This window comes from Oncorhynchus clarkii, chromosome 5, assembly GCF_045791955.1.
Source record: "Oncorhynchus clarkii lewisi isolate Uvic-CL-2024 chromosome 5, UVic_Ocla_1.0, whole genome shotgun sequence".
NCBI lineage: Eukaryota > Metazoa > Chordata > Actinopteri > Salmoniformes > Salmonidae > Oncorhynchus > Oncorhynchus clarkii.
The window spans coordinates 57,820,312-57,827,461 of record NC_092151.1 but is presented as its reverse complement, the minus strand read 5'-3'; positions in this window follow the sequence as shown (position 1 = coordinate 57,827,461).

Sequence of the window (7,150 nt, the reverse complement as noted above, 5' to 3'; positions counted from 1 at the left end):
CTATACAATGGGTGTACAAAACATTAATAACATCATCCCTGAACATTAAGAACACCCCCCCCCCCCCTTTTGACCTCAAAATAGCCTCAGTTCAGTGGGGCATGGACTCGAGGCGTCGAAAGCTTTCCACTGGGATGTTGACTCTAATGTTTCCCACATTTGTTTCAAGTTGGCTGGATGTCCTTTAGGTGGTGGACCATTCTTGATACACACGGAAAACTGTTGAGCGTGGAAAACCCAAGCAGCATTGCATTTCTTGACACAAACCGGTGTGCCTGGGTCCTACTACCATACCACTTTCAAAGGCACTTAAATCTTTGGTCTTGCCCATTCATGCTCTGAATGGCACACACACACAATCCATGTCTCAATTGTCTCCAGGCTTAGAAAATCCTTCTTTAACCTGTCTCCTCCCATTCATCTACACTGATTGAAGTAGATTTAACAAGTGACATCAATAAGCGACCATAGCTTTCATTTGGATTCACCTGGTCAGTCTATATCATGGAAATGTAAAAAGTCTTCAATAAACCTTCAAACACATGGCCCATAATATGCCATTGTAAATTATAACAAACCCAAGAGTTTACAGTGCTCCTAGGAAATTTACATGACACATATATATATATATATATATATATATATATATATATATATATATATATATATATATATATATATATATAAAAGACTAGCAAGTTATCAGTAGCCCAGCTTATGTCTATATAATACAAACTTTGAAAAGATATTTACATTCACGATAATCTTTTTGAAATAACAGCAGAGGCTTGCTTTACAACAATAACGTCAATGAATGACATTAGGAGAAATATTTGAACCATTTGAACACGTATAACCTCGTTCGTAGCGTTATACCTAGTAGGAGATGGAGAGCATGTCTGAAGCGAGTGCTTTGCAGGAAGCATTACTGTAAGTCAAGCTAGTGGAGGGACTACAATGTCCTTTTCCTGGCTGGCCGACTTCGTATAAATTCTTCTGGAAGTCTTCTTTTCTCATTATTTCATACATAATTATAATGTATAGCAGTTAAGTAAACAGAGCAAAGTGGATTGGGCTCTTGAACTACATGCTTGTGATGTGGGAAATGTCAAAAACCAATGACAAGACATGCTGTGGGTTGCAAATTTGGTTCCTTGCAAGTTATGGGAATAAAGCCATACGTTTCCTGACCAGTAAAAGTGAAAGCATTCGGTGGGGTTTATTTTTAGGTTGCAGGGAGGTTCTGAGAACATTTTACTCTGGTTCTTTGAAAGTTTTCCTGGGAGGTTATATTTATTATTTGAGAACAGAAATTAAAGATTATTGGTTTTTAAATAACTTCCTTTAAAACTTCACTGAATTTTTCAATAAGACTTATATAAATAAAACTGCTATCTTATTTTGGGTTAACTTTTTTGAACTCCAAGCATATGCATTGTTTGTGTGTGACACGGCATCAATGAGAATCGAACCAATAATGTTCTGTTCTCTAGGCATGGAATTAGTCCACGGCACCACCAGCATGGAGCTAGTGTGCCCTGTTTTTAAAAAATTTTTTACAAAAACAAAACTGTTCATTTTAGTCTTTTCAAACAAACCCCAATTTCAAAGGAAACAAGCACTCATTAAGATCAGGTGTGGCCAATTAGTCGGTGCAGCCAACACATGGACACACTTAACATGATACCATTTTTTTTGTGTTATAGCCTGAATTCAAAATTGATTAAATGGATTTATTCTCACCCATCTACGCACATTACCCTATAAACACAAGTGAAAACATGTTTTTAGAAAATGTTGCATATTTATTGAAATGAAATACAGAAATATGTTGTACAATATTTGCATATTATTCATTAAACAATTCTTCAAGCTCTGTCAAGTTGGTTGTTGATCATTGCGAGACAGCCATTTTCAAATCTTGCCTTAGATTTTTAAGCCGATTTAAGGGTGTGTTCATAAATTCAATCTGGTGTGCTAGAGAGTGCTCTGAGTGCGTTTTGGGCGTTCGTAAATTCAGTGTTGTCAGATTGTACATTAGTATATTTAGAGCATTTTGCCCTTGGAGCGTTCAGAGCACACACTGGATACTCTGGCTGAGGAGTAGGGTTTATATAAGCGTTCTGACCTCACAACGGCAGTCAAGCACCCAAGATAACTGGCTAACGTTGGCTAGCTACTTCAAGACACAAATGAGAGAACACCTCACTCTGACCATTTTACTCACCATAGTAGAGCTGGTTAGGCTGTTTTCATGTTATCCAGAGCATTGGTATCTGTGCTGCTGGCAACAATTTAATTACGTTTTTTTTGCAGACGTTTACTGACACCGGCCATATTCAACAGGTGTTGAGCATTTGTAAAATCAGCAGTTATTCTGCGCTCTGGCACACTCAGACGAGGGTACTCTGAAATCGGAGTAGATAGGGTGCTGTTCGGAAAAAATCACTGGCTAAGTCAAAACTGTAACTAGGCCACTCAAGAAGATTCAATGTTGTCTTCGTAAGCTACTCCAGTGTATATTTGGCCTTGTGTTTTAGGTTATTTTGTTTGTTGGGAAGCAGACTGAACCAGATTTTTCTCTAGGATTCTGCCTGTGCTTAGCTCTATTCCATTTCTATTTATTAAAAAAACATGCTAGTCTTGCCAATGATAAGCATACAGTCAGTATCCATAACATGATGTAGCCACCACTATTCTCAAAAATATGAAGAGTGGTAGTCAGTGATGTTGGATTTGTCCCAAACATAACGCTTTGAAAACTGTCTTCTGCCCCTCCCAAAAGATAGAATTTGTAGATAATTGGCCCTCTTTCTGGGACTCACCCACAAACAGGACCAAGCCTGGCCTGCTGAGGAGTGATGGACTCCATCCTCGCTGCAGGGGGGAGGGGGGGGTCTCATCTTATCTATGAACATAGGGCTCTAACTCCTCTAGCTCCACAATGAGACAGAGTGCAGGCCAGGCAGCAGGCTGTTAGCCAGCCTCCCAGCTTACTGGAGTCTGCCACTAGCACAATCAGCATAGTCAGCTCAGGTATCCCCATTGAGACCTTGTCTGTGCCTCGATCTAGGTTGAGGAAAACAAAACATGTGTTTGCCTTAGCAATCTCACTGGAATAAAGACCTCCTCCATTCCTGTCATTATTGAAAGAGATTGTGATGTCTCACATCTCAAAATTGGGTTACTTAATGTTAGATCCCTCACTTCTAAGGCAGTCATAGTCAATTAACTAATCACTGATCATAATCTTGATGTGATTGGCCTGACTGAAAAAGGGCTCATGCCTGATATATTTAGTGTGTTAAATGAGTCCTCTCCTCCTGGATAAACTAGTGACCAGATCCCCCACGCATTCCGCAAAGGCAGAGGTGTTGCTAACATTTATGATAGCAAATTTCAATTTACCAACAACAAAAAAAGACAGCGTTTTCATCTTTTGAGCTTCTAGTCATGAAATCTATGCAGCCTACTCAATCACTTTTTATAGCTACTGTTTACAGACCTCCTGTGTTCCTCAACAGAGTTCCCTGAATTTCTATTGGACCTTGTAGTTATGGCAGATAATATAAACATTTTTGTTGACTCACATGGAAAAGTCTACAGACCCACTCCAAAAGGCTTTCGGAGCCATCATCGACTCAGTGGGTTTTGTCCAACATGTCTGCGGACCTACTCATTGCCACACTCATGCCCTGGATCTAGTTTCGTCCCGTGGAATAAATATTGTGGATCTAAATGTTTTTCCTCATAATCCTGGACTATCGGACACCATGTTATTACGTTTGCAATCACAACAAATAATCTGCTCAGACCCCAACCCAGGATCATCAAAAGCCGTGCTATAAATTCAAAGATTCCTAGGTGCCCTTCCAGACTTCCTCCATCTACCCAAGGATGTTGGAGTACAAAAATCTGTTAATCACCTAACTGAGGATCTTAATTTTACCATGCGTAATACTCTAGATGCAGTCACACCCCTAAAAACCAAAAACATTTGTCACAAGAAATTTGCTCCCTGGAATACAGAAAATACCCGAGCCCTGAAGCAAGCTTCCAGAAAATTGGACCGGAAATGGTGCTCCAACAAACTGAAAGTCTTCCGACTAGCTTGGAAAGACAGTAAGGTGCAATATCGAAGAGCCCTCACTGCAGCTCAATCATCTTATTTTTCCAACCTAATTGAGTTGAATAAGAACACTTCAGCAGTGATAAATTCATGAACTTATTTAATGAAAAGATCATGAACATTAGAATGCAAATTACGGACTCCACTTTGAATCTGTGTATTTCTCCAAAGTTCAGTTATCCTGAGTTAGCACAGAACTGCCTGGACCTAGGATCAATGTAGACACTCAAGTTTTTGTTATCCTGTATCCTGTATCTCTTGACACGTTCATGAAAATAGTCATGGCCTCTGGACCCTATTCCAACTATACTACTGAAAGAGCTACTTCCTGTGGTTAGTCCTCCTATGTTGAACATAATAAACGGCTCCCTATCCACCGGATGTGTACCAAATAAAGCCTTTCTTGAAAAAGCCAAACATCGACCTGGATTTTTTTTTATTACTATTGGCCTATATCGAATCTCCCATTCCTCTCTCTGCCTTCCTGAAGACAAATAATGTATATAAAATGCTTCAGTCTGGTTTTAGACCCATTTAGCACTGAGATTGCATTCGGGAAGGTGGTAAATCACCTTTTAATGGCGTCAGACCAAGGTTCTCCATCTGTCATTGTGCTCCTAGACCCTTGTGCTGAGTTTGACACCATTGATCACCACATTCTTTTGGAGAGATTAGAAACCCTAATTGGTCTACACGGACAAGTTCTTGCCTGGTTTCAATCTTATCTGTCGGAAAGATATGTTTGTTTCTGTGGATGGTTTGTCCTCTGTCAAATCAATTGTACATTTCAGCGTTCCTCAAGGTTCCATTTTAGGACCCCTATTGTTTTCACTAAACAGTGCCTTGCGAAAGTATTTGGCCCCCTTGAACTTTGCGACCTTTTGCCACATTTCAGGCTTCAAACATAAAGATATAAAACTGTATTTTTTTGTGAAGAATCAACAACAAGTGGGACACAATCATGAAGTGGAACGACATTTATTGGATATTTCAAACTTTTTTAACAAATCAAAAACTGAAAAATTGGGCGTGCAAAATTATTCAGGCCCTTTACTTTCAGTGCAGCAAACTCTCTCCAGAAGTTCAGTGAGGATCTCTGAATGATCCAATGTTGACCTAAATGACTAATGATGATAAATACAATCCACCTGTGTGTAATGCACCTGCACTGTGATAGTCTCAGAGGTCCGTTAAAAGCGCAGAGAGCATCATGAAGAACAAGGAACACACCAGGCAGGTCCGATATACTGTTGTGAAGAAGTTTAAAGCCGGATTTGGATACAAAAAGATTTCCCAAGCTTTAAACATCCCAAGGAGCACTGTGCAAGCGATAATATTGAAATGGAAGGAGTATCAGACCACTGCAAATCTACCATGACCTGGCCGTCCCTTTAAACTTTCAGCTCATACAAGGAGAAGACTGATCAGAGATGCAGCCAAGAGGCCCATGATCACTCTGGATGAACTGCAGAGATCTACAGCTGAGGTGGGAGACTGTCCATAGGACAACAATCAGTCGTATATTGCACAAATCTGGCCTTTATGGAAGAGTGGCAAGAAGAAAGCCATTTCTTAAAGATATCCATAAAAAGTGTTGTTTAAAGTTTGCCACAAGCCACCTGGGAGACACACCAAACATGTGGAAGAAGGTGCTCTGGTCAGATGAAACCAAAATTGAACTTTTTGGCAACAATGCAAAACGTTATGTTTGGCGTAAAAGCAACACAGCTCATCACCCTGAACACATCATCCCCACTGTCAAACATGGTGGTGGCAGCATCATGGTTTGGGCCTGCTTTTCTTCAGCAGGGACAGGGAAGATGGTTAAAATTGATGGGAAGATGGATGGAGCCAAATACAGGACCATTCTGGAAGAAAACCTGCTGGAGTCTGCAAAAGACCTGAGACTGGGACGGAGATTTGTCTTCCAACAAGACAATGATCCAAAACATAAAGCAAAATCTACAATGGAAGGGTTCAAAAATAAACATATCCAGGTGTTAGAATGGCCAAGTCAAAGTCCAGACCTGAATCCAATCGAGAATCTGTGGAAAGAACTGAAAACTGCTGTTCACAAATGCTCTCCATCCAACCTCACTGAGCTCGAGCTGTTTTGCAAGGAGGAATGGGAAAAAATATCAGTCTCTCGATGTGCAAAACTGATAGAGACATACCCCAAGCGACTTACAGCTGTAATCGCAGCAAAAGGTGGCGCTACAAAGTATTAACTTAAGGGGGCTGAATAATTTTGCACGCCCAATTTTTCAGTTTTTGATTTGTTAAAAAAGTTTGAAATATCCAATAAATGTCGTTCCACTTCATGATTGTGTCCCACTTGTTGTTGATTCTTCACAAAAAAATACAGTTTTATATCTTTATGTTTGAAGCCTGAAATGTGGCAAAAGGTCGCAAAGTTCAAGGCGGCCGAATACTTTCGCAAGGCACTGTATATTCTACCTCTTGGTGATGTCATTCGGAAATACAATGTCAACTTTCACTGCTATGCGGACGACACACAGCTGTACATTTCGATGAAACATGGTGAAGCCCCAAAATTGCCTACCCTGGAAGCCTGTGTTTCAGACATAAAGAAGTGGATGGGGGCAAATGTTTCACTTTTAAACTTGCTCAAAACAGAGTTGCCCCAAGATACAAAGAGATCTGGGGTTGGATCTGACAATTAATCTTGATGGTTGTACAGTCGTCTCAAATAAAACTGTGAAGGACCTCGGCGTTACTCTGGACCATGATCTCTCTTTTGACGAACATATTAAGAATATTTAAAGGACAGCTTTTTTCCATCTTCGTAACATTACAAAAATCTAAAACTTTTTGTCCAAAAATTTGGCAGAAAGGCAAATCCATGCTTTTGTCACTTCTAGATTAAACTACTGCAATGCTCTACTCTCCGGCTACCCAGATAATGCACAAAATAAACTTCAGTTAGTGCTAAACACAGATGCTAGAATCCTGACTAGAATCAAAACAAAGTATCATATTACTCCAGTGCTAGCCACTCTA